This window comes from Pezoporus wallicus, unplaced genomic scaffold (assembly GCF_028554395.1).
Source record: "Pezoporus wallicus isolate ANWC-B61680 ecotype Strahan unplaced genomic scaffold, APGP_CSIRO_Pwel_v1 contig_4684, whole genome shotgun sequence".
Taxonomy (NCBI): Eukaryota; Metazoa; Chordata; class Aves; order Psittaciformes; family Psittacidae; genus Pezoporus; species Pezoporus wallicus.
The window spans coordinates 1,355,722-1,381,310 of record NW_026637499.1 but is presented as its reverse complement, the minus strand read 5'-3'; the positions used below and the strand labels follow the sequence as shown (position 1 = coordinate 1,381,310).

The 25,589-nt window shown below is 47.5% G+C and overlaps 1 long non-coding RNA gene across 1 annotated transcript in view; it reads right to left on the bottom strand.

Moving 5' to 3' along the window:
• LOC130597433 (uncharacterized) overlaps positions 1-24,834 on the bottom strand; it is a 35,304-nt gene extending 10,470 nt beyond the window's left edge. Inside the window, exon 1 of the long non-coding RNA XR_008971779.1 lies at positions 24,528-24,834. This is a non-coding gene — a long non-coding RNA (uncharacterized LOC130597433). The remainder of the gene's footprint in view (positions 1-24,527) is intronic.
• Positions 24,835-25,589: the final 755 nt, after the last annotated feature.

Below are 25,589 nucleotides of genomic sequence, written 5' to 3'. Positions count from 1 at the left end.
AACACCCCCTCCTCCCCACTTTCCTCTTTAGGGGTGATCTGCCAAAATGAGCAACGAAATTACTGTGTCTGTTCAGCAAATTCTTCCTGACAAAATCTTTAAGAGTTGACAAGAGTAATATACTGAAAATTAGTTTAGAAGTGTTTCAAGTTTCAAAAAATCAATCAAAATCAAATTAAGTTCTGAAGACGCTGTCTGTAGAGTTTAAGGAAAATAGACATCAGCTGCTGCAACACTGGTTCACGGCCTCAGCTGAACAGGAGACTTATACCTGCTCTGCCACCTCTTCTGGCTTAGGGTGCAGTGCTACAACTGATCACAATGGTTTGCTGATGGCTAACCTGGGGAGCTTGGGTACCAACCACAAGAAACCCAGTGTAAGTAACCCACAACATGGCCCTTCCTCCATTTGAAGGCTATGCCTTAACCATTAAACCATAAACTGGAAGTTAGATAAAGAGAATCCTCATAATTCCTTTCAAGATTTCTTTACCCCAGTGACAGATAGGGAAAAAAAAATTGAGGCTCATAAAGATCATCATCAAGGAGGAAGAACAGTTTACAAATGAAATCTATTGCAAAAGCTGGCAGAACCAAGCATGGGCTAACCAAAACAAGGGCAGAGTTGAAGTCCATTAAGTATTGCTCATGAACTTTGCTTCCTTCTTGGCTGTGTAATCTCAAATAAGCAAAGCTTATACTGGCCCCATGTCCCACAGGAGCCTGGGACTCACTGTCTTGCTGAGAATATGTGAAAACTGCATAAGTTTGTCCTGTTTGTGAGGGATCCGAGCCTTTCTGGGTAAGCAGAGTGCATGGCTTGCTTGGCTACCCTGTCTTATTTGCCCTTCATCCATATGGTACCCTGACCACATCTTGGCCCAGCAGATCTAAGAGCTACTGACCTACAAATCCTCAGCCATCTGTCTTGTAACTTAGCCTCAGCCCAGCTCTTCTGGCTTGCTGCTTCAGCACTCATTTGCAGTGAATGGGCTTGCTTCAGGTTTCTAATTATGTCTTTCTTAATTATATTCCTCCTTGGGGTCCTAAAGGCCCTGGAAATTTCCCCCCACTTTGTTTTTTCCCATAACTGTGAGTCAACAGTTCAATTATAGTCTCTTTATACAGGCATGAGAATTTGTTTCTTGGGCAAAGTTCCTTGATAAGATGCTATGCTACATAAATGTCTCTAGCAAAACACATTTCACAGTGAATTTATCTGTGCACAACTTCTCCGCCTTATAACACCTTATCATTCCAAGCCGTCTCAAGGCACTTTCCAAAAGGTGTGCAATAATAATACTTCACAGTTATACACAGCCTTTCATGGAAATAGCTCAGTGCTGTATGGAGAGAAGCACACAGCTCCATCAAACACCTGGGAGTGCAGAGGTAAGGGATGTGGAAGGGAATGGCCTAAATGGATTAGGGAAATATAGGGCTGATAATGGAGTCCAGGACCCCACAGAAACCCTGTCCTTTGCTCCTAATATGCTTCTCACAACTTTGTTTCCTATCACATGAGTCTTGGGAACAAGCCACTCTGTGGAGAGGAGATGCAGCCCTGTCCTCTGGTCATGGGATCTGTGCCTGTCCCATTTACCCTACACCCAGCACTTGCATATTACACAAGGAATAAAACACTCCAAAACTGCAAGTGGTACAAGGTTTGGAACATGCTTTGTGTCTGTTCCTAAAATGAAGATGTCTGTGCTCAGCTGAGGATCCTGGCTTGGACCAGAGCTGGTAAAGACCCTGTTTTCTCTGTGGGACTGAGATCTGAATACTTTTGTGGTCTCTGTAGGACTGGGATTTCCTTGGAGAACCAGCCAGAAGCACAGAGCAGAGAGGTCTCTTTTCCTCTTCAGAGGAGCTTTCATGAATGCTTTTAATTCTTTAGCAGTGACCCTAAATCTTGGACCACAAATGTTCTTTAAACTTCATCGTTGCCTGAGCTCTTGCACTTCACTTTGAAATCATTCCACCTTCTTCCACCTTTCTGCTGAAAGCTTTTCCTTTTCCTGATGCTTTCCCTTGTCTGTTTGAGACTGAGCTGCTGTTAGAAACCAGTTAAATGAAAGCCATCATCTGGGGGACACCATGCAGCTGGATTTCTGATGGGCTGCTTGATTTGGTGTTGAGCCATGATGCTCCAGGCTCCATCCAAAGCATCTTCTATTCCCAGAGACTGGGATTGGAGTGATGTTAGGGCAATTCCTTGTCTTCAAAGAAGCACCTACTCCACTCCCCATGGGGTATGGCCAGTGCTGCTACTGTCCTCCATCACTGTGAGCAGGTGCCCACATACCTCCTGTGTTGGTTCCCCCTCTGGCTGGATGACAAGTGCCTGAAAAGCAGCAGAGCCATGAATAACAATGAGAATTTGCCTCCTCAGGGGTGAACTTCCAGCCAAATAATCAGTCTCCTTCCAATATGTGATGGGAACCAGGCCAACAGCAATGCACTGGGGTCCTGGTTATTTTTAAGGGTGCCTGATGCCTACTCAGCAAGCTCCTAAATAACTGACCTTTCAAAGGCACAGCAGCCTGAATGCCTATCCCCTCTTTAATCCAGATCCAAGCCCTGACATTGACCATTCCCTCCCCAGCCACGCATCCCCTTAGAGCTCGCCTTGCTCTGAGCTGCCACATCTCCCATCAGCCTCATGTCCTTGGTTCAGCCCTGCCCGTCACCTTCCTCCACATTTTATCATGTTCAGCAACCTCTCCTCTCTCTCCTCCCTCCCAGCCCAGCGTATATCATCACAAAATCACTTTGGCACCTTCACTGTCAGCAAGCGGCTGTTTATCTGCTATATCAATGGAGAGATCTTTAAAGCCAGGCTTGGAAAACAGCTCTTCTTTTTATTTGATGGAGGATCATCTGAAAAGAGGATGAGAAGCGGCAAGAATATGTTTTCCTTGTACAGATCAATGTGACTTTAACCTTCCTCCACAGCAGGGCCTGCCTGCCCACCTCCTTAGCTCACGTATTTGTCCTTCCTGCCCTCTTTGCTCACTCTTCCTGCATCTTGGAGTTTCCAGCACTCCCAGCACATGGACCTCTCAGTCCTACATGCATCAGGGCAGCATTTCTGTTTGTCAGAGCTGGTGCACTCAGCTCAGGGAAAGGTTTCCTGGTCAATCAAATCAGGCTCAGTCACCCCACAGATTTCAGATCCTTTCCATCTATCTCCTCTCTCCACTCTCCTTCACAGCCCCCATGCTGTACGTTATACAGAACTCCACTTCCAGCTGTTGGGAATCACTAAACATGTTTTCCAGCTCTCCCTTTTCTTCTCCATTTCTGGGGAAGGAGCAATAGTGTCCTTCTCTCATGCACCCTTCACCTCCACTGGTGGCAGATTTACTCCTGCCTGGCTTCCTGGCATCTGCTGCAGCCACAGCCATGAACAGGGGCTCCAGCATCTTTTGGTCCCATTCTCACTGTGCTGCATTCCCAGTGGGGTCAGAAGTAGAGAGGGAAGTTGTTTAGGTCCTATGGAGCAGCTCTGAAGACCCAAGGTCAATCTGTCCTGAACAGCTTTGATAACAGATCAATATCATTTTATACATGGGGAAACTGAGGAACCACTTAGCGCTAGGACCAAGACATGAGCAGGAGGTCCCTTTTTCCTGGGTTATATACATTAGGGATGTCTCTGCTAAAGGCAGGGGAAAGCTGAGTCCTTTCTCAGATCAAAATCCAGCAGCAAACCCCATACTGCTATTCATACCCAGACAGAGAAGCACTTCTTGCCTCTCAGATGGAGATAGGAGGTGGGGAGACAGGTTGTTACTATAATAGCAGTAAAGACGCCCACCACTGTGCTAAATGATGTATTTATATGTACGTAGGTAATGAGACACTGTTCCTGTTCCCAAAGCACTGACAGCCTGAAGGAGAAATGCATGCGCCTTCTCCAAGGTCACTGAGTAGCAGGGACTACTAGTTTTAGGCAGTGCTCTGTCCCTCTCCGCCTCCTCCCTCCAGATGTAATGTGCTTAGCCACCTCTGGAGCCCCCTCCTTAGCTAATCCAGGCTCAGAGGGCTGACACTTACTCAGGCCAAAAGACAGGAATGTGAGCAGTATATAGACAATCCGGTCCTTCATCCTCATCCTGCAAGAAAGGAGCTGCAAAAGCATCGCTGCAAAGTTAAAGAAGGAGCAAGAGGGAACCCAAGAGCTGAAGAGCAGTTTAAAATCTCACATTAAAGTAAGAAATAACAAAAATAGAGTCGATGTGTTCTATCCACATCCATCCAAACATCAGGTGCTGACAGAGATTAGATGCTTTTGCAGATAAAAGCAGGTAATAGGGACTTACAAGATAAAGATAATGAAAACAGAATAAAGGGGGAGGCAAAGCCAGAGGTGAAATGGAGGTGAAAGGACAGACAACAGAAGGGATAGCAGCAGATCAGACTGACAGATCCATCACCGGGGCTGTGGGGGAACAGGATTTTGGACCCATAAGCTGAGCAGAGACACTTGCTGCCCTGTGGGGACATGCCCTGGCACCCACAGCCACTGGCACTGGGGGCTTGTGCCTCTGGGCTTCTCACCCATGCTGCTCCAGCATGGGATGCACATGGCATCCCCAGCAAAGCTAGGACTGCTGCTGCTCTGATAACTAATGTGAACAAGCATCACTGTTTCTGGGCAGTCACCCTTCCCAGTTGGCCCAGCATGATGCCCACACTGGAGCTGCTGTAAGCAAAGGATGCCAAAAGCAGCCAGGGAGGCAGAAGTGCTTGGGCTGTAGCTATTTAGCAGAGAGATTTCCATCTCCCCATCACTGAGAAATGGCAATCAGTCAGGGGTGTTATTCGGCACTGACTGCAGCAGTTTCATCAAGGATGAATGTGGCCTTATAACTTGAGTGTGATCTAAAGACCTCCCGCTATCCTCCAACCCCATCCTGCTCCTGCCTGTATCCTTGCTCTTTAGAGCCCCAGCACCTTCTGTGCGGAATGAACACTGCTCGCCTGCACCGCCAGGCACTGTACAACAGCTTTGAGTCTCAGAAGCTGTGATTAGTGCCTAAGGGCAGCTAAAATGCCTGAGGGAATTTGCTGTAAGGTAGGAGCACGGGCAGCAGGTGATGCCGCAGGGTTGCTGCCCCTCAGAGAGACCAGCATCTGTTTGTTTGAGATGCTCTGTTGAAAGCCTTAACAGTGTTTTAGGCTGTCCATGGTGATGAATCCCACCCTCTGTCCCATCCTGTGCCAAGGGGGACTCTGCAGGAATGGGCTGAGCTTTGCTTTCCTCCGCAGAGGGGATCCTGATGCTCTTACTTTGTTAAAACCCCATGTCCACAACTAGAGGCTTGGAAACGAGGTTTCAGCTTGTCATTGCCTGCAAGACCTGCCTCCCCATGCGAAGAAAGGACAAGGACACTTGGCTGCTCCCCAGAGATCACTGTGCTTCAGTTTCTTAGCATTTCATACAGTAGCTTGTCTGGATTTTATGTTCTAAAAACTGCTGCTGTAACTGTGAGTCTTACACTGGAGGCTGTGTTTGCATACTGTATTTCTGTACCACTTTTTGAGATGCATTGGTAAAGAGTTTGCTTCTTTAGACATATATAAAAACTATATATATAGATATCAAAACTTGGATGTTCGCAGCATCCAAGAACACTGTGTCCCAACCCAAGGGCTGGCGCTCCCACATGAACTCCTCCAAATAGAAATGGGGAAGAGGGAAAGAAAGGAAGAGCAAACCCTCAACAGAATCCTCATGCTGCTCACCTCCCACCTCCAAAGCTACCAGGACTCAGGACCTCTGCAAACTCTGCATTAGAGGTGGCCCAGATCTGTAACAAACAGGATCTCAGCCTCCTCGCTGCATGTGATGCACCAGCAGAGGAGATTCATCTCACTGCCATTAATTATACTTTGTGAGAGGAAGGGGCAGGCTCAGGTTGGCTGTTTTCCTCTGTTTCAAATGCCTGTCACCTGCATGGGATGCAGAAACTTGGCAGCATCCTACAAGCTGGGTAATAAACCCCAGGCTTTCAGCACAGCCTATAGGGAATGGTCCCAATGGGGATGCAATGGCTTAACTCTTTGATTACCCAACTGCTGGCTGCTCTTCCTTGCCTGCTATCACTTAACTCACCTCAATTTTCCTTCTACACCATGTATCCTTGAAGTCCCCATTGAAGGATTCAGCATTGAGCTTAAACTGTCTGTGACTGCCTTGAAAAGCTTCAGTACCAGGCACAGAGACACCATCTCCCCCTTGGACTTGGTGCGTACTCAGGGAACCCAGCACCTCATTCTGCTTCTCCTGCACAATGCAGGATCAGGCTGGAAGCCCTTGGCACTCATCATGCCCATCATTCCAGCTGTATGCAGGCACAACTGCTGGGGAGTCTGGTCTGTCCCTAATAGAGAAATATCCCTCATAGAGAAATATCCACCTCTTTCTATGATCTACCTTCTGTCTGAGTAGCCTGATAATTCCCAAATCTACCATTCTTCCTCATAAACGTGGAGTCCTCCTCATTGACAGCCTCCTTCTTGACAACTTAATATCAGGGGCTTTGAAGAAGATATTGAAAACCTGGAAAGATAATGAAAACCTGGAGTCTCTCAGCAAGCTGAACGGTGTGCCAGCAGCCACAGTGGAGAAAACAGCTTTCAGAGGAGATTTAAAACCCGGTCCTGGTCATTCAGGGCTTGTGAATCTTCCTTTGTGGCCTTAAGAAGCTGAGGTTGATGTCTATACCCCCAGTAAGGTTTCTAACTTCCTTTACTACCTTTTTGGTGGCAAGGTGGGCCCAGCAATTTGGATTTGAAGGGTGCTACACTAAATGTCCTTTGCCTGATGCTTAGTTCCCACCGTGACCTAGAAGTGGTAACAGTGGTACTTTAGCTGCCATCCCTCACATAAGCTAGTGCATAATATGGATGGAAAAGCATCACTGAACCTCTGCCAGAGAACTTGGGGATTTTACCTTACAAGGGTAAAGAGAGGAGGAAGGAAAGGGGATGGTAGTGGCCACCTGGGGAGTAAAGGAGGAAATCTATAGGTGTACAAACTGAGTAGAGGCTATAGCTACAAATGCAGCGTGTTCATAGGCTCCTTGGCACAGCACAGCCCCTGCAGCAGCAGCAGGAGGGTACAGAAGCAGGACCCCAAACCCCATCACAAGCAAACCTGCTTTCTCTCTCCTTTAAGCAGTCAACTCCCAATGCTCTGAAGCTGACTCTGTGCAGAGGCGACTTTCCCTCTTTTCTCCCCACCACTTGTTACAGGAAAAACCCACACCTGAGGGATTCAGGATCCTTGCTCTAGAGCTGGAGTCACAAGCAAAAGGATGAAAGAGAGACAAAAAGACTTCAAGGATTGCCATTAACCATCCCAAACCTATCAAGCGGTCAACACCATTGCAACTCCGCCTGGTCCCAGTGCACAAGCTGGAGCCAGAGTCCAGATTTTAAATGCCTTTCCCTTTCCTGTGCTCACATGGAGGCTTCTCTTTAGCTGGGAAAGACAGAGACCATCGGCACGTGCAGCATTTGACAGGAGACCCGGGTTATTGATTCACAGCTCTATTTCCCTGAACTTTTCTGGAGGAAAACGGGGCTGCTTTGCATAAGGCAGGCATATGTTACAGCTTTGGCACAAGGAGAGCTGGTTGGCATTTCCTTGCCAGACTTTTCCCACCCTCCTCTGATACCATCTGCCTCTGTGAAACACTGAAACTCCCATCTGTCAATTTGACTGTAAACACACAATTATCCAGGCTGTTGGGAGGGAAGGCAGCACGGCCAAACCTCTGCCATCCCTGGGAAGGGATGCACTGGGCTGTGTGTCCTTCCCAGTGTCCCACCAGGCAGCATGGTGGAAGGAGCCTTCTTGTTTTCACTCTCCTCCCAGGGTGAGTGAGCTGTTGATGCCACCAACCGCTCCATCCATGCCCTGGGCGTCTAAGAGCAGGATGCAAACCTGGAGCTCAACCAGGGGCTGGTGGGGAACTCCAGCCATTTGCAGCACCCAGGTCATTGCAGCCAAGTTGTGCTGTTTCCACCTTCTTCCTTTTTTACCATGTCACACCAGGGAGGACAACCTGTGCACAGTCACCTATAACCCCTGCCCATATTTGTGCTATACAGAATGTCATCCATGCAAACATCCCGCTGACAGCATCCACCCCAAAAGCAAGGCCAGCACTGGGGAAAAAACCTTCTCTTGCCAGTTCATGTCAGCAGCATGTTTGCGGCCAACTCTGCCTCTCCCTTGCCTCTGGGTTTCATCACAGCAGTGCCCAGATCCTTCAAGCTCGGATGCCAGAATTACAAGGGGTTTTTGCTTCATTCCCGCTTGGAATCTCCCTCTTTGTGGCTGGAGGCAGCTTTCTCTGACCACAGCATACAGCAAAGTGCTGAGAGCTGCCCATGGCATGCGCTGAGCCCTGTCAGCCCAGCCATCAGCAGTCAGATCTCCTCACTGGTGCTGAGTTACTCTCAACCCTTCCAGGGGTAACAATGCTGAAAGTAGGGTGAGGAAGCAAAGTGTAAAGACTGAGGGGAAGAGAGGAAGCTGCAGATAACCACGGGGTGGGGGCTGAACTGGGTGGCTGGGAGGTGGGTATGGTTTGTTTTATTAAACATTGGTCCCTGTGTGGTGTCTCCAGCCCAGAAACCTGTTTCATTTAGCTGGGAAGAGGGAGGGGGCCGTGGGGTGGCGGAGGAGCTGGCAGATGGCATGTGTTCCCAGAGATAACACGGGGCTAGTTCAGAGGTTACTAATTGGGTTTCTGCTTGCCTTTCATATTCAATGTGAATCAAAATGAGAACATGTGGTTCAACACACACACACACACACACACATCGGCCTCCTTCCCGGAGGATGCTGCCCTCAGCCCTGTTCCCCCGCCTGCTCCCTGCACGTCCTCACACAGAAAACCTGAATCACGGAGGTGTTTACCGTCCATTCACAAGCCAAAGAGAAAGGGAGAGGGGGGAAACAGCAAGGAAGCAAAGAAGCAATTATTACATTCCTCACTCAGGGCAGCCCCTCAGCCTGTCTGCACACACAAGGCTATAAGCAAGAGGCTGCTTCATGCAGCCAGCATGGGAATGCCACAGCACTGGCAAGTGAGGTGGCAGCAAGGCTGGCTTGCAGTAAAGAGCACTCTGTAAGCAGGATGCCAAACTGATGGGTCCTGCCCCACATCTCCCTTTGGTGGCTGTCCCCAAGCTCATCCCCTTGTTGCTTGAGTTCCCATTATGGTGTGGAGCAAGCTTCAAGGGCAACACCTAAGGATGGTGTAAAGCTGTAAAAGGGAATCCAACCATGGCACATTTGGGCAAAGCACATAGAATCATAGAATGGTTTGGGTTGGAAGACCTTAAAGGTCTTCCTTCCCCCTGTCCTGGGGTTGGAACATGACCATGTTGATCTCAATGTCCATCCCCAACCTTCTTCTAGCACAGAGCGACCCCTGATGACTGCTTTGAGGAAAACAAGATCAAAACCTTTAAGGGAGCAATACGCTAGTATGTCTCAAGACTTGATCCAACCTTGGGCTAGGCAGAAGGGTTCACACCCAGTGAATGCAACTGTTATCCTAGTAGCACTATGGGGCAACACATCACCTTTCCTTACTGTGAGGGTGATGAGCTGCTGGCACAGGTTGCCCAAAGAAGTCCTAAATGCTCCATCCCTGGCACTGTTCAAGGCCAAGTTGGACAGAGCCTTGGGTGACATGGTCTAGTGTGAGGTGTCCCTGCCCATGGCAGGAGGTTGGAACTGGATGACCTTAGGGTCCTTTCCAACCCAAACTCTTCTATGACTCTATGATTCTGCTTTTCCTGCAGCCTCCTCAGTCTGTGGGGTCTCACATCCATTTTGTGCTGAGATGCAATCTCACAGTTAGAGAGAATCAGGAATAGCAAGCAGGAAGTGCGCACGCGATCTTGGAAAGGGGGAGGAGGATGGAAGTTGACTAGGAAAAACATAATACTCCTTAAAAAGGCAAAGAAGAAAAAAAAACCCTATTTCAAAGGATTTTGCAAATATTGCTTTTTCTCCCCTCCCTCATTTTCTGACAAGCTGCAATCAGCATTCAATATTGTCGCTCAGTGCCCGATTTCACAGGGGATAGGTATCCACAGAGCGCTTTAAATGAAATAAATAAATACATCTGGCCATGTGTGGCAGGGGCTTAGCTGGGAGCTGAGCTCTTCTGAAAATCTGGTCAATCACGGTGACATTGATTTCAGGACAATTACTCCTGATTTACACTGGTGTAAATGAATGGAGTGGCATTAAACTGCTGACTGGGGAGTCCATACGCAGGCAGAGCTCATCAGAAAGCCGAGCTCCCATTCTAAGAAAGATTGAGATCAGCTTCCCCATCCAAATCAGGACAAAAATGGTCTATTTTCCTTAAAATGGAACAGAAAGAAGGAGGGGAAAAAAAAGCCACTTGGGTTCAATAAAGACTTCGGTTTTGAATGCTTGGCATTTATCAGTTTGCCTCTTCAGAATGTTATTCCTATATAACAAAAGTAGGTAAGCCAACTTTTCCTAGTGTCATAATGAATCTAGCGGTTTGAGTTTTCTTTTTGCTCAACTAATACCTAATTGGGGCCAAGGAGGACTGAAATCCTGGGCTTTTACCAAACAATCAAACCTGCTCCTCGCTTCTTTTTCCCTCCTGTTCCAGGCTGTCAGTGAGGTTTCTGAGCTCATTCCCATGGGCATTTCCCTTTGCAAGCACAGTACTGCACCATCACCCTGGCATAAGCAGCTTTGAAAGATGCACCTTTAGCAGGGTGGAAAGATGGAGAAGCAGGCTGAGGAAAAGGAGAAATACCAGGAACCTTTAAAAGCCACTTTTTTAGGGTTAAAATGTCTTCTCAAATGGAGGAACTGCTGTTGTAGAATTGGGGAGGAGAGGAGAGAAAGGAAGTGATTAGTTTATGGGGAAGGAGAGGAGGGGAAGAGGCTAAAGCTCTCTGAGAGGCCTTCCCCTAGTTTTTAAACTACTTTTTACCTGGATATATGCCCCGCACATAAATCACTGTTGCTCAGGATAAATGGAAGCCCGTAAGTGCCACAAACACTAATGACAACATTCATCAAACACTGAACCGCTCCATATTGCACCGGTCTCCAGGATGCCTGCGGACATACGGACCGAGCTCACTCCAGCAGCCCCTGCTCCTCCTGCACCCCTCCACTTGCTGGCAGCAGGCAATGAGCCTCAGCCTCACCACAGCCAGCAAAAGCAGGAGCAGTTGTGCACCATCTCCTTAAAAAAAACCCAAAGCACACAGAATAGCTCCCCACTGATGGAGACATGGAGCCCCATCACTCAGCACTTTCCCATCCCATTGCTCCTGGGCAAGTTGCACTCCCAATCCCCAAAACCAGGTCTCCTGCACACAAAACCAATCAACCGCCCATCAAAAGTCACCAAGATGGGGTATATTCTTTGAAGCCATCAAGTTACCATCCTCCATGAGGTAGCTGCTTGCTGGTAATCCTGCTCTCTTGCAAAGTGAAATGCATTAGCTTAATTGACAAGGAAAGCTGGGAAGGTGGCTAGAGCTGCTCTGTAGTGGCAATGGGCTAAAATGAGGCAGAGTCAGCTCAGTCAGCTGGCTGATGGGAATTGAGTCACACATTTAGCTTCTCGGTACTGAAGTGCCTCCCAAGGGATAAGGCAGTTTAGCAAAATAGTTTTCCTAACTCCGAATCATCACTGGGGCTCTGAAGGGGCATTTAGAGTCCTATAGATCCAATTCAGCCCAACCCCCAGCAGTAATGATTTAAAACAAGGAAGGGAGAAAAGGGATTGCCATGGGTAGGGGAAGTTTCCTGCATTAAGTGGTGTTTGTATAACAAGTCTGAAGGGAAACACTAAGTCCACGGGTCCAACATTTCACAGCACAGCCTGAATCATCAAGTAGGTCAGTCTGTAATTGCTTTTATTTATTGAGAAATGTATTAAACTGAGCTTTTTCTGCAGACATGTTTCAGGTTTAAGACTGAATGTTCTCGAAGTGGAATTACAGCTCAAACCTCAGCAGAAACTTTTTAGGATAAGGGCAGCTAGGTAATATCCACAGCATGATTCACAGCAGGAATCTAAACTGGGTCTCTCTCACATCCCTGACTGAGCTGATTTCTTGCTAGGCCAAACTCTTTCCCTCTGAAAACTCTGAAAGAGCAAGTTCTTATTTGTAGGAATTAAAATGAGCAGCAAGGCCTTCTCATTTCCTGGCTTTGAGCTTTAAGAACAAGGTGTTCAAGTGATTTCCTCCATTCCTTAATTTAGTTAAGTAAACCGCATGACTTGGGTTCAATTGAAACACAGAGCGTATGGCTACTTCCACAAATGACATGTTTCCACTAGAAAAGAGGGGGGAAAGTACAACTGAGATGACGTCCTATGGAAAGAGATGGGGATTTTGTTTGCTTGTTCACTTGTTTCCTTAAAAGCTACCAGAAAGTTAATTTTGTGCTTGAGCTAAAGCAACTGCATCTCAAAATGTTTATTATAGTCATCTTGCTGCTTTCCCATGGGCATGGAGGGAGGGATATCAGTCTAGACTGAGGGGGAATGTGGCTTTCCCCTAGTGAAAATCAGCATTAGTTTTGGACAGTGCTCTGAATCCCTCAAAATATTCATGAACAGGAACATTAACTCAAATGGAAATAAATAAAAGTTTATTGAAATAAGTAACTGCAAATAGAAATGGCTGGTTTAAGCCCTCTGCAGCAATTATGGAGGAGACATTCATTTCCTAGCTTTTATATGCAACTAAAAAAGATGCTTTAATGTAATTTTGTAATTTATTTACTCAGGGAAATCCCAGCTTAGATGCAGCATCTGTTTTCTTTATCCTCCTCCCTCCAAACCTCAGCGCAGAAGACCTTTCTTGTGTCTTACCCAGTTTCCAGTTATAACCTTGAAGAAAGGCAGACAATGCTTCTAAGGTGATGGTGATAGCCAAAATCACCACTGAATATACAAGACCACCATTGCTGAGGTTACTTTAATGCCATCTCTTCAAATGATATTGTCTTTAGAGCTTACAAGCATAGGAAGGGATTATAAAGGGGATGGTGTGTGATGGCCAGAGGCACTACCTGTGTTTAAGGAAAGCAGGATGGGGTGGGATACCCCACTGGGGTCAGGATCTTTTGGAGATTCAAAAGGGAGGAAAACAATGTGGGATGGTGGGACAAGGTCAGGAATTAAGGGCCACCTTTTGCCAAGCGTTGGGCAGAGATCCCATCTGTCCAGGGGAGATTTCAGCTTCAACAGGCAGGGAGGAGCAAGAGGAAACAAAGGCATGGGGAAATGCTAAAGGCTCATCCAGGACGATGCACATCACTAGCAGAGTTTGAAAAGTGGCCAAAAATCCTATTGCAGCAGCAAATTCAGCTTCCACTTGGCGAGGAGCTATAACAGCCATGTATTGCCTTGGGACCAGACACCAAACCTCAATCTCCAGAGCACGGTCAGTGGGGAATGCTGGATCCTGCTCTCATAGGCTGATGCCTGGGCTGTGCTGCTTTTCCAAGCCCGAGATTTGGGTTTACAAAGAGGAGTTCTTGTGATACATGTCCTCTTTCATCAGAACTGCTGCTCAGGGAGGAGTTAGAGAAGTAAGAGATGCAGCATAAGAGTTCTCCAGGTCTGAGCCCAGCTGCACTGCACAGATAGTCTTTAAATATATATGTAGGTGCCTACCGTGTGCCTTCATCTTATTAGAGTGAGCCAAGTCAAGCTGAGTTCTCGAGACAGTTAATTTCCTAATTCCCTCATTTCATGGGGAATTTCATGCATAGAAAAGCAAAGAATTAGTGGTATGAGTGTGCTTTGCAGGTATGAGACCAAATGAGATCTGGATGGAAGACACCTTCTTCCATGAAAAATGTCAAGTTATTTTTAGATTTCTAAGGGGAAAAAAAACTTTCATTCCTTCATCCTGGAAGGTCAAAGATTTTATTAAAAAGTCAGGAAAATAAATTCTTAGGAAAAAGAATGTTTTTGTCGTTCTGCTTCTAGAAGAGTTTAATAACTTTTTAGCTACATTCTATTCCTGAGTTCCCTGTTCAGGGCCTGGAGTCTGTGTCCCCACTGTTTGCAAAGGGCAATGCCTCCAAAGGGCACTGATTTGCTGGTTGCTTATTGAGTCTGTCCCAACAGACGCACCCAAGCTGACTTTGTAGATACTGAGGAAGAGTGACTACAAATGTTAAGGTATAGATAGGATAGTAGAACACCTGGTTGGAATGGACCTCAGGGATCACCTGGTCCAACCTTTCTTGGCAAATCATGACCTAGACTAGACAGCCTAGCATCCAGATGAATCTTAAAATAGGGAATCCACCACAGTGGCTGATTGTTCTCTTTGTAAACACTCTCCATCTAGATCTCCTCCCAGTGCTCATGATGCTCAAGCCCCAGAGACTGCATCCAGTTGGGTGGGAATGTTCTCTTCTCCCTGCCTCTCGCTCCAGCCACAGACCTGCCCTTCTCCCAGCTACCAGATGTTTGCATAGAATCATGGAATAGTTTGGGTTGGAAGGGACCTTCAAGGGTCATCCAGTCCAAACACCAGCAATGAGCAGGGACACCTTCAACTAGATCACGTTGCTCAGAACCACATCCATCCTGGGCTTGAATGTGTCCATATTTACTCCAAGCATCCCTTTGTCTTATTTCTTATATCTTATTGAAGGGGTTCACCAGGGGAAAGCCAGAGATGTTCCATGGGGAGCATGACCCAAGCAGGAGCCATCCTTGTCCCCCTGCTGGGCAGCCTGCAGAAGGAGCAGGGGAGAGATGACAAATGGGGACAAGGGAGGCGACACTCTGTGTGTGTGTCAGCTCACATTTGTTTCATTGGGAGCTGAGGAGAAGAAGAATTGAGAGGAAGGGAAAAAATACATCAGTGGGAGGAAAAAAGCCCAGATAATACCAAAGTGAGTGCAAGTGACTGAGAGGGCACACACGGGAGAGAGACAGCACTTCTGAACAGTGTGGACTCTAATCTCGTTACTGACTTCAGCTCAGGAGGCTGATATACCCCTGAGGACAGGTTGACATTTTGATGCTCCTAGTTAGGGAAAACATGAACTGGGAGAAGCTGCATTAACAAGCAAATAAATTTATGGTCGCCTGGCACCAAAATGAATCTCGCAGTTTGTCGGCGGCGTTTGCTCCCTGATATATGAACAGGGTGAGCTTCCAGCTAAGCATCCCTCCCTTCTCCCCCTTGGAGCCAGTGCTTGGTGGCAAGAGAAAGGGAAGGTTTCCACTGCTCCTGCTATAACATATAATGGAATGGAATGGAATAAAACCATCCCACGGTGAAAACTCAAGCCAGAGAGAAGGTATTTAGCAAAGTGCAACGTACCCAGCCAGGGAAGTGTTGTCATCACTGAAACGAGACATCTCTGATTTATAACAAAAGGCAAAGTGCTTGTGGTTTCAAGCAGACATGTGGGGGAATAGCAATAAAAATCTCCCAGCATCTGCACAAAGCTGATGCTTGGAGGAGCATCCCAGGATGCAGGAGTGAGGAGAAGAATCCAGGGATGCAGCATGAGGGCTCCTTGAGACCTCGGGAGGGTGACCTGGACTCATCCTGCCTTCATCTTCCAGGCTCACACACCCTCAGGGGGGCTGAGCAGGGTTTGGGTGCTTTGGGGTCTTACAGCAGAGGGGAGCATCTTTCTCTGGGGTAGGAGCATCTTTCAGAGAGGGCCATCAGTGGTCAGGAGAGAGAAGAGCACCGATTTGTTAATCCTTGCTTTGCTGCTGAGGTGGGCTGCTCTCTACAGGGAAAGAAAACTTCAGAGGGTCTCACATCTTTACACAGCAGAGAGGAAAACACAAACCAAAACAGAACAAAAAGCTCTGAAACCTGGACTTTCCCCGCACCCCCTCCAGCAAAGGAAACCTTTAGCTCTGAAAGCTTCCTCCAAGGCACCTTGTGCGGAACAAGGGTGTCAATCACAGGGGTTTGTCTCGCTCTTTTAGGATCCAGATCAAAACTCGCTGAAGACAAAATTCTTTTCACAGACATCGTGTGGTGTTTTTTCCTCATTGCTCTGTTACTTTCCATTTAGGATTATGATTGAATTAAACCTTCCAAGCCCTCCACAAGGGAGACAGGGAGGAACAGCGAGTTCTGAACTGTCTCCTGCACGCTTCAGGGAGAGACACTAGCAGCAATTTAGTGCTATCCATTAGCACAGAGTAAAGCGACTGTGGGGTCTGATTCTCTGCCCACATGCACTGATGCTAAGCGGGTATAACTCCACAGGCTGACTGCAACCCCATGGGCTAAAGGGAGAGTCAGGCCACTCAATCCTCCCTACCTTCATAGGCATCACTAAATTAACCTCTGTTTTCCAACCAAGCTGAAGTGGGGATTTATAGGAATAATAATAATAATGATTAATCATGATTTGCATTTCTTGAACATTTTTCTTCTTGGGAATTCAAATCTCTTTTGAAACTGAAATTAATTATGCCTCATAACCCCCTGCTCAAGATAGGTCAAGGACGTTTAGGGGCTGTTTCTACCCCTGGAAGCAAAGGGAATGTGTGAGCAGCTCAGCCTGTCCTGCAGTGTGGGCTGAGATGAAGGACCCAGCACCAAGCACAGACCACGAGGGGCTCAAGGGAACAGGAAAACATCACAAGCTGAGGCTGGGATGACCCTGAGATTCCCCATCTTACCCCAGCAAAAGAAGCCTTGGACTACAGTTGGAAGGAAACTGTTTCTCTTGTGAGAGATGCATAAAGTAATAATATTATTATTAATAACAACATTTATTTCCAGTGTGGAATATAATGAGACTGTTTTAATTTCCTTGTAACACTTAAGGGAGGGTTATCCATGCTGCCAACCCAGTGTATTGTGATAAAGAGGGGTAGGCTGAGTTGTGAGAGATCCAGATTCATTTCCCCTCCTCTAATTAAGACCAAGGATTTGAAGCAGGTTCTCATGCACCAGGTGAACATCTCCCTCCAGAGCTTCTTGCCTGTTCTGCTCCCTCCTTCTCTCTTCTCCTTTAACACAAATTTAACCCTCGACACAAGAAACCTCTTCCAACAAAAGAAGTCCTTGAATCAGGAAGAGCCCCCCCCAAGCTTTGGACCTTGGAGCCTGCATTTCGCACCAGAAACACTGAGCCTTTCTCAGCCATTCCTGCTAATCAGGCCCCATGTCACTTACCCTGGAGGAGCTGAAAATACACTACAAGCCTGTAGCTTATTTCAGGAGTGCTCAATTAATTCTGAGGAAGCCTAAAACCAGCAAACCCCTCCCGTTTCCTTGGTCCTGTTGGCTGCGAAGGAGCTTAGGAAAAGCACAGCAATATGAAAACCAAGGCACGCAAGCTAAAAAGTTCTCAGCAGGCTGAGTCACTGCAGGAAGTCATCTTCGTGCCACAGAAGCTCAGCAAACCCCAGCCTCCCTTCTCAGCCCAGATCTGAGCTGCTCCCTCCTCATCCTGCCTCCTCATTTGCAGCTTGCAACACACGAATCCTCGGCAGTTTTAGTTAGTTTGAGTTCATTTTCCCTACTCGGGAAACTCAGGGGATGGGTGACGTGCTCAATTCCGTGTTTCTCAGTATCAAAGCCCTGGTGAGTTCAGCTGGGTCACAGGCTTTTTGAGCAGGAGAAGTACGGAAGAGAAAGCAGAGAAATGAGATTGAGGAGGCAGTTGCAGTCCCAGGGAAGTCCCCATGCAATCAGTGGGGTAGCTGCTGGTGACAGCGTTGAGGTCCCCATCAGCCCTCCCCAGGGAGGCAGCGGTGGCAGCAGCCTCCCTGTGAATTAACGGCATTGTGAGGTGAAAAGCAGAGAATTTGGTGAAAAAGGAATCATAGAATCACATAATTTAAACTGACAGAGGGGAGATTTAGGTGAGATATAAGGAAGAAGCTCTTCCCTGTGAGGGTGCCCAGAGAAGCTGTGGCTGCCCCATCCCCGGCAGTGTTCAAGGCCAGGTTGAACACAGGGGCTTGGAGCAAGCTGCTCTGGTGGAAGGTGTCCCTGTGCATGGCAGGGGTTGGAACTGGATGAGCTTTAAGGTCCCTTCCAACCCAAACCACTCTGTCATTCTATGATGTGCATCCTGCAGGGAATGGTTATTACTGCCCTCAGGCACAAGAAACTTCCTTGATAACATTAAGCTTATGGGTATGAGGGGACGGGACTTCATTTGGTTGATTTTCAAGGTCCTTCATATCTCTTGCCAGCAGCACCAGTGCCTCAAAACTCCTTCAAAGAGCAGCTCCTTGGGAAGGCTCAAACAGCCCCTTTGCAGCCTTATCTGTGTGTCTCAGACCGACTTATTTGCCTAATGGCATCACTGTACCTGCCATGAGACACGCAGTGTACCTAAAGGAAGGAACCAAGGCTGAGCATGGGCTCCTCTAACTCCTTACTTTACACAGCGAAGCCTCAGAGCATCCCCACATCCCCCTTGCACCCATTTGCTCCCCACTTCTCCACTTGATCCAACATTGCTGTCTTCATTGAAATCAATGAAGCCACAGAACTGCCCTGCAGGGTACCCCACAGGTGTGCTGGCTGTTAAAGCATCACTGAGCAGCTGAGAGAATTAAACTATGAATTAATCTATAAGTACATTCACGTTTATATGCGAATATTAACATATAAATATACCTCGATTTAGAAGTTAGACTATAAATCACAATTCATCCTGACCTGAAAAGGACACGTGCCTGCTGCTCTTTCCATCACAAATGAAGATCTGAGCACAGCTGGGTCAAAAGTTGATCCACAGAAGCTTTTTGAGGCAGTTGATGCCCTTCAGTGAATGCAAAGTGGCTGACGGGAGTCTGGCAATCCCACTTACACTGCGATGCTTTGATACAGTTCTACTTTGCCATTTACTTTGGCTTTCTTTTCTGGACTCTTAACACATTAGCGCTTGTAAAAGACTCTAAAAGTCAAGATGGAAGTGTCAGAGCGAGCTTATCAGCTCCTAAAGCCAAAGCAGTTCAGCGCTGCTGATAATCATCCTAAATGCAAATATTTCTCTCCAGATTATTCTGGTTTTATAGAGAAAAATAAAGAAAAACAGAAAAAAAATATTCTATTTTGGAATTAAACAAGCCTTGGGAATTTCACAGGACATAAAATCTGAGTTCAGCTCCGTTCTACTTGCAAATTCCTCGCACGCTGATGTGCAAACTTACCCAAAGCACGAGCCCCAAGTGCCATCCACATCTATTCCTGGGAATATTCTACTCCACACAGAGCCAGTGCTGTGAGGAAAACACTGAGACTTGTGCCAAAGTGCACCCAAGGCTGTATTCCATCCAAAATCCCATTTCTATATTTAGCTGCAGTGCAATCCCTGCGGCAGGGGTCCTGGCAAATTCCCTGCAGCTCTTCTGAAGTTGAAGATTGAACAGTGTGTAACAGCACCAGAAAATAGGGAAAAGGGGGGGAAGGCATTCCCGGGATGCACATAGAAATCCTGTGTGCAGATGCTGCACAGACAAGAGGAAAACAAGGGCAAATAAGGTTTCTGGGGGGTTGGAATGTGCCTGACTCTTTGGAGCTTAATGCTTGTACCGGGAGGTTTTCCTGTTTCAGTAGGACGCTGGCTGACCGCGCAGGGATGGTTTTCCAGAGCTCAGATTTAGCTGGAATAACCCCCAGCAGCGCTGTCCGGCTCAGCACACCGCGCATCTCCTCCGGGATAACGATACCCCGACCTCCCCTGGCCGCGGGGGGACTCGAACCCGGGTACCGAAGAGACCCCGGCGCGGGGACCCGGCTTCCATCGCTCCCGTGGAGCTGGTGCGCCCCCTGCCGTGCACTGCTCACGGCGGGGCCCGAGGGCAGCGCGCTGCGGGCAGCGGCAGCCGGAGCCTCCCCCGGGCCCGGCTGAGTAAAGGGGGGGGTACCCTGCGGGGAGGGGGATGCAGCTCCTGGGGGGACAGGACAGCATCATGGGCTTTGATTTTATGTATATGCATAATTATATATATTATATTTTATATATATAATATCTATATAATGTATGCTTCAACATATATGATATCTATATACTTACATGGATGCAAAGGATTTGCTGGAAACCATGGGATCATAGAATACCAAACTGGTTTGGGCTGGAAGGGATCTTAAAGCTCATCCAGCTCCAACCCCTGCCACAGGCAGGGACACCTTCCACTAGAGCAGCTTGCTCCAAGCCCCTGTGTCCAACCTGGCCTTGAACACTGCCAGGGATGGGGCAGCCACAGCTTCTCTGGGCACCCTGTGCCAGCGCCTCAGCACCCTCACAGGGAAGAATTTCTGCCTTAGATCTAACTTAAATCTCCCCTCTTTAGTGCTCACCCTGGGCATCTCACTGCTGTCCCCATGCCTGGGACCCCCCTAGAGACAAACTGGTTTTGTTCTCCCCATTATAAAGATGCAGGAGACCAGGACCAAAACTTCCCAAAGCAGTCACTCCTAGCAAATAACCCTGGAAGTTCCACTGGTTTTGGAGTGACTGTTCCTGAGAACCAGGAACGGACAATGCTGGACACCAAACATCCCTCCGGGAGGACATTTCTCATGTGTTTTCCCAAAGGCCAGCAGCATTTTAGCTGCAGAGGCAAGAAGTCTCTGCTTGTAGCTCATAGCTACAACGGGCTCCACCTAAAAGATGCTGGGCAGCTGCGATTCCCATTACCCCACGCACAGCAGATGTGAGCACAAGGGTTGCATGACTGGAAAGAGGAATTTTGTAAGCAAAGTTCTAGGGAGCAGCAAAAAAGGAGTTTGTATCTGGCCAGGGCTCTAAGCAGAAACACGTGGTCCTGGCTATAGGTACCAGAATATTACATGTAGATGGTCAAGGGAGGAGGGATCTTCACCACCACCACTTTTCAGGATCAAGCCCTCACCCACATGCAGCTTCTGGACAAGGTTCCATCAGTTCACTACATGGCTTTGGAAGTTATTTGGTCCTATTTGGTACAGCATTGACTTGGCAGCTCTGAGAGGCCGGGCAGGACCCTCTGAGAGCAGACATCCCTCCTCTTGGGATGCTGCTGCTTTCCACGGAGGTAGATGTTGGTTTGCAGGACAGATCCTGCAGAGGCTAAAGATTCATTTCAATCCCAAAGTTTGCTTGCAATTTCCTTAGGAAATCACGGGCTGGGGAGAGCTGTATTCCATAAACCCACCTGGAAATATTGCTCTTGAGAAGACAGGGCATTTTGCACTTCATGTTTTGTTTTGAAGGGGAAAACAACCTTAACCCAACCCACCCAGGCTCCACACAACCTCTGTAAAACAGGGGGTAATCAACACTCCTTTATCCGGCAGGCATGTTAGTGAGGCTTCATTAACTCCGAGGCTCAATTAAAGTCTCTAAAAGGCTTTCAGCTGCTTGACCGAAAGGCTGTAGGAAAATTAATGTAGTGCTTTTGTAACTGCACAGCACCAGGATGCAGCGAGATGCTCGCTGGAACAGCGATGGGGATGCTGGTGGCAGAAGAGGGGATGCAAGAGGCACCTTCTCCCACGGCACATGGTGGGCACAAGCTGGGTGCAGCCAGGAGGGAAGAGCTCTGGTTTTAAGCACTGGCTTTTCCTTGCAGCTGCAGGCTGGAAACAGCACACACCGCAGCTGTAAGGGTTGCATCGCTGGGGAGCCTGATGAGACAGCTTGAAGTAGGAAAGGGGGGGTTAATTGCACGTGTGATGGTTGCTAAGAGTCCCCCTGAGCCAAACAGAGCACGGGCAGAGTCACATCCACGTGGAGCAGTGCATGGAGAATCCCCAGCAGTGCAAAGGGACATGGATAAGGGCTACCCCGGGGCTACGGTGGCAGATTCGCCAGGCTGAGGAGATCTCGGGTGTAAATCTGATGACTTGGAGATAAACCCGGTCCAGTGCAAGGAACTGTTTCAGCACAACAGAAGCTGTCAGGAGCGGGGTTATGTCCCCTCCGTGCCATAGGCCAGCTGGAGCTCTGTTTACACTGCTCTCCGCAAGGAGCACTGCTCACCCCAGCATGTGCTGCTCTTTCCAAAGGTGAGGAGGCAGGAGGAGATGTGGGAGAACAGCAGCATCCCCTTGGGTATTCCCAGGTCGAGCCTGGGAAACCAGCATCCTCACAGCACAGTTATTTCCTCGGTTTCCCCATCGACCGCTTACCCTCAGCCTCCATTCGGAGTCTGGTTCCTCTATGTGCAAGTGGAAAGTTTCTTTAATAAAAGGAAAAGTGGGGAATGAGGGAAAGGGAAAGCATGGAGGGAAGTGAAGAAGATGGGCACTGGTGAGACGCTCAGCTCTGAATTCAAGTAGATCCCATCTCTTTTCTCCTGCTCCCAGACAGTCCTGTCTGGAGGCACACGTTCAGCGTAGGCTCCTCAGGGAACAAAGACAAGAGGTTTATGCAACAGAATAAATGTTTGGTATTCAATAATGCTCTCCATTTGCACACTTCAAGCCTCAGATGCTGCAGGGACAACACTTGCGCCTCAGTCACAGAAGGGAAAACACATTCAGGTATGGGGAGAGCCAGCTAAAGCTCTACAAGGGGCTCACAGCAGAGTCCAGGCTTTTGTTTCTCCAGGCTGTCAAGGTCCCTCTGAATGGTGCCACAACCAACTGCTCTGCCAACCACTCCTTACAGTGTTGTATCGTCTGCATCTTTCCTGAGGTGTTCTCTGTGTCATTGTCATCACTGATGATGTGAAACAAAGGTGGCCCCAGTACCAGCCTCTGGAGCGCGCCACCGGTGACTGACCTCCTTTTAATCATAGAATCATAGAATCCCAGCATGATTTGGGTTGAAGGGACCCTAAACATCATCCAGTGCCAGCCCCTGCCACGGGCAGGGACATCTTCCACTAGAGCAGCTTGCTCCAAGCCCCTGTGTCCAACCTGGCCTTGAACACTGCCACGCATGGGGCAGCCACAGCTTCTCTGGGCACCCTGTGCCAGTGCCTCAGCACCCTCACAGGGAAGAGCTTCTGCCTTATTCCAACCTAAATCTCCCCTCTTTAGTGCTCACCCTGGGCATCTCACTGCTGTCCCCATGCCTGGGACCCTCCTAGACGCAGACTGGTTTTGTTCTCCCCATTATAAAGATGCAGGAGACCAGGACCAAAACTTCCCAAAGCAGTCACTCCTGGAAGTTCCACTGGTTTTGGAGTGACTGTTCCTGAGAACCAGGAATGGACAATGCTGGACACCAAACATCCCTCCCGGAGGACATTTAAAACCATAGAATCATAGAATAGTTAGGGTTGGAAAGGACCTTAAGATCATCAGTTCCAACCCCCCTGCCATGAGCAGGGACACCTCACACTAAACCATGTCACCCAAGGCTCGGTCCAACCTGGCCTTGAACACTGCCAGGGATGGAGCATTCACAGCTTCCCTGGGCAACCCATTCCAGTGCCTCACCACCCTCACAGTAAAGAACTTCTCCCTTATATCCAAACTTCCCCTGTTTAAGTTTGAACCCTTTACCCCTTGTCCTATCACTACAGTCCCTAAGGCCAGCAGGATTTTAGTTGCAGAGCCAAGAAGCCTGTGCTTGTAGCTCACAGCTTAAAGCAGCAGCCAGAGCGAGCAGCTCTCGGGACTTCAGCGCTGCCTTAATAGAAGACACTGCAGTAAGGGAAATATTATATTAAATCTCTATATTTATATGTGTAACAAAAGTGGTGTCAGCAAAATCCTACAGCATCAAAGCAAATCGCTTACCTATTTTTAGCTGTGTGATTTAGTCGCACACTCTGAGGAAATAAGGTCAGGTTCTGTGCAGTGTATCCCTTTCTCCCCGTCTCTCGCTATTTTTTCCTGTCCTTATTAAAATTCTCCACCCTGCAGCAGAGCTTTACAACACAGACGCTTTGCGAGATCCTTACCATCTGCAGGGTCAAGCTGTGGCACTGTCCCAGTAGGAGTCTGTCCTGCTGTCAACCTGTCTGGATTAGAGGTAACAAAGGCATGAAAGCAGAGCCAGAATTCACATCGTCCTATCTCCACCGACCAATGCTGCCTGGGGGTCTCTGGTCCCATGGGGAGTCATTGGCAGATGATGCCATCAGGGACCTGGAGCTGTGATAGTGCTGCCTCCTTCTGCAGCCTTCAGCTAGCAAGAAATCACTCCCTGCCTCAGTTTCCCCAGTTCTTATGTTATGCTTTTGGTTTCATGCAATAGCAAAGTGTGAAGTTACAAGCCTTAACAAGCAAAGATTAAGTTTGGGCTCCTCTTAAATGTCATTGAAAGAGCAATTCAAGAAAATAATGGGGAAATTATTCTGTTTCTATGAATATTTAGTTTCCCAGGACCTTTTTCGAGGAATTGTTCTGGCAGATATTTTTCCAACTTAGAGAAACCCCCATAATTTATATATGTAAAAGAGAATGTTCCTGGCAAAACTCCCATAAGGAAACCTCAGTATTTCCTACCCACACCTCAACATTACCAGCAGTAACAAACAAGTAAGAGGAGTTAATGTAAGAAATTAAATGGCTTTTGTTACCTTCTTTTCAATGAGACTTTATTTGTTCCGTTTCCACTTCAACTGCTACAAAAAGGTCTGGTTTGGGAAGCAATAATCCATTCATCTCATGATGCAGCTGAACTTTGCTCTTCTTGGTCCAGCACACAATAACCTTATTACTGTTCCTTTTATTTTAGTTTGATCATTCACTATCATTTAGAAGTGCAACATTAACTGCTGTCTAATATACATTGTTATTTCACCTGTTGAGTAATGCCTATGATTTATAGGCACTGTCCTATGAGCACAGCTCCTGACCCCTGAAAATTCCTTTGTGCTTTGCCAGTTGCAGTAATACACCCCAAAAAGCTACAATTGGCTCAAAGCCTATTTCTGAACTGTCTGAAACCAACCTGCCTACTAAGGAGGTGTAAAAACCCTTCATCAAATGAGTTTTTCACTCAGTCTGACGTCAAATTAAGTTTGGTTTTTTTTTCATGTTAATAATCTAAAATTAAGAATAATAAAAGGTAACTTTGAATTGAGATGTATTTTAGTATTAGAACTTTCTTTTCCCTGTTTCTGAGAATCTAAAGTAAACGACCTTGACCATACAAGCTGTTTTATTTCAGTTCCTTTCACCAAAATGATGACAAGGTGTCAAACAGAAACATGTCAATTATATAAATAATAACTAATAAAATGCCTTCATTGGAAATCTGAATATTACCAACAATCCCTTCGGAAAAGAAGTGCCTCATATAAATGCTCCATCCTTGGCAGTGTTCAAGGTCAGGCTGGATAAAGCCTTGGGCAACATGGTCTAGTAGACTCATCCCTGCCCATGGCAAGGGGTTGGACCAAGATGATCTTAAGGTCCTTTCCAATCCTAACTACTCTACAATTCTATGCTATACCACTGTCAATTTTACATGCGGGATACGCACAGCCCTTACAACAAGCTATTTTATAGCCATGTATTGATATTTGCTCAAAATAGGTGCTTTTTTTCTGTGTTCATTATTTACCACTTGGAGAATGTATTTTGTTTGCATAAATTCTCTTGTTTGGGGCACTGGGGCAGAGTTAAGGTTATCGTTG